The 2812-nt window shown below is 31.6% G+C and overlaps 1 long non-coding RNA gene across 1 annotated transcript; it reads left to right on the plus strand.

The window, feature by feature from the left end:
* Positions 1-983, plus strand: LOC105129482 (uncharacterized). The gene is made up of 2 exons (XR_843084.1): positions 1-380; positions 503-983. It is a non-coding gene; the product is annotated as an uncharacterized LOC105129482 (long non-coding RNA).
* The last annotated feature ends 1829 nt before the right edge of the window (positions 984-2812 follow it).

Consider the following 2812-nt stretch of genomic DNA (forward strand, 5'->3'; position numbering starts at 1 on the left):
TGAGGGTAATGCTGTCTGGTTCGAGACCATTCACCTGAAGCGCACGCATTCATCTTTTGAGTGATCTCGGACCAGGCTTCATTCCCCCCAACTCAAAATCACAGGCTAATTAACCTCTTGGCTAGCTGGAAACCCTTAATTACGCAACTTCAATCAATGGCCTGATATCTTTAGCCCACTACAGTTCTTGACCTCTCAAAATCTGGCAATCTTGCTTTATGTTCAGTATTTCAATTTGTGTCTCTTTTTTATATTCTGTTCGCAGCTCGTAAGAAAGCACCAGTGAAGATCAATGAAACACGTACATACATGTACAATTGAGGCTAATTAAAGAATCGGATGTGATCATCTAGCTGGCTAGAATCAGGATATTTAAACAGGTATGCCATGTTAAAGATTTCTATTATACAGTAACTTTTCTGGTGATAATTTTACACACACACACACAACTTCCTTAGCGATTTTCTCAATATTGATTGTTAAAATGCCTTCGAAATTGCAGTCAAGAGGGACCTGCTCTGACGTAACAAGCTATATCCTAGATGGATTAATTAAGGAAGTTCTACTTTTACTGCAATGGCGTGTCTGTTTGTGTGCTGAACCATTCAACTAGCCAAAATTAGGGAGGGTGCTGTAAATAAGCACCTAGCTAGTTGTGGTTCTCTTTTATTTCAAGAAGCCAAGTTAATTGATTGAGACAATCACGCCATCAAAGATAAAGCATGCATCACTCAAGAAGAAATTTGCTACAGTTTCACTTACTCTTTGAAAAACTTTGAGGCGTTGGAAAAAGAAAAAAAACCATTCAAAAAGAATTTTTCTTGGAGTTTGGTTCCAAATGCCACCTCTAGCTAGTCTGCACGACCTTTCTTTGTTCTTTACCAAATTCGTTGAAAAACAGAATCGGTGTCTAGTGTGAAAATCTGACTCAAAAGAAAAAAAAATGCAACAAACAGAGATTGGGCAGATTGGCTTTGCTTGTAGAGAGTTGCAAAGAATATTGAAGTTTGTAGTTGCTTTCACTTTAAGTGTTGCATGAGAGGAGTGTCTGCTGCCAAATTGAGCTTTGAACTTGCTCCTTTTTGCCTTACGACTGCCATCATAACCGAGCTCCTCAGTCATTAGCAAATTCCTTCCTTTTTAATGCCATGTGGGTCAGTCATCTGCTATCCCACCATGTGGGTCTGTTTCTACGCATATCTTGTTCCTTGCCCATGATCTGATACACGCCATTTACTTCTTGGATCATGTCCCCTGTGGGTTTGATCAGCATAAAAAAATAGCTAGCCACCATGTGATTGTGTTGATGGCTGTGGCAAGTCGTAAATTCACAAAAGACAGGGATTATATACGCATATAATCAGTAATAATCTATTTAACTTGCAACCTTTTTGTCTGATATGATCATAATCATCGAGCTCATAATCCTATCATAACACAGTAAAATATAGATATAAATATTGATCTAATATCGGCATGCATTTGGCTGTCCTGTATGACACATGTATGAGTAAGAAGGTGTGAATACTAATTATAAAGAATTTGAATACGTATTTTAAACATCTTTTATAAATATTAATTATTTTAATGAATAATTAATAAAAAAACAATTACTCCTACCATCTACAGTTATCAATACTATATATATATATATATATATATTAAGCAGTAATTTTCATATTCATTAAGTTTTGAGAATACCAATATATGTAGTTTTTGCTATATTTTATGATTAAAAAAAAAGGAAATCATGTATAAACTTTTCTATATACGGTTATTATACGAACCAATATACATAAACCAATACCTAGGCAAGATCTGGCTTTACTTTTCATGGAATTTTGAAGCTCATAATCTGTCCGTACACTAAAGTCGTCGAATCATTTTGTTTGTATGAGAATCATAGGAAAGGATATGATTTTTGTATACAATGGATAGGAGAGGCACATGAAACTTTTGAGTCCATGGATAGAAGAGTCAAAAGAGAAGAGAGACATCTTGAGTGTGAATGGCAATTGCCAAGAGAAAAAAGTATTCCCTATGCTCGATAAAGCCCATATTCTATACTTTTTGCTACTCTTTCTTTTTTTTTTTTTTTTTTTTTTTTTGATTTGGCGGCATGAGAATTTGTAAAAAAAAAAAAGCATTTAACAGCAAATTTGCAAAACACTAGGAAAAAAAGGCAATTTGAAAAGAGAGAAAGACTTAAAGTGAGATTTTGTTGGTCATTGTATTCACCAAATTTTTCCCACACAAAGTTGTTGTCTTCAAAATATTTTTCTTTTCCTTTTCATATTTAAAATAATTTTCTTACCCTTTTTATAATAAAAATAGATATTAAAAAAATAAATCTTGAATTTGAGATCTCAAACTCTTTTACTTGTAAATCACTGAAAAATTATAAATTTAATAATTCAATCTAAATTTTTTTATAAAAATATATTTAAGAATCTATTTATAAATGTAACAAGTCGTGTGTTTATTAAAAAAATATTTATTTTATTTTTTAATTATTTTGGTATGCTGATGTTAATAATAAATTTTTAAATAAATAGTATTTTAAAAGACAATTGTTACTATAACATCAAATAGATTTTAAGTATAACTTAATATATATTTTTTTTAAGTATTTCTAACAATATTTTCTACCATCAAAATCACCAAAAAGATGAAAACAAATTTAAATAAATATTAACAAATATACATTTGCTTAATCAACAAGTGCATCGAGTAAGAATTGGAGCAAGAATATTCTTGAGTTATTAAATGACTGGTTAAGACATAACATGGACAAAGATGTTTTTGAAGTCGA

The sequence above is a fragment of the Populus euphratica genome, unplaced genomic scaffold, assembly GCF_000495115.2.
Source record: "Populus euphratica unplaced genomic scaffold, PopEup_1.0 scaffold18.1, whole genome shotgun sequence".
Classification (NCBI taxonomy): Eukaryota; Viridiplantae; Streptophyta; class Magnoliopsida; order Malpighiales; family Salicaceae; genus Populus; species Populus euphratica.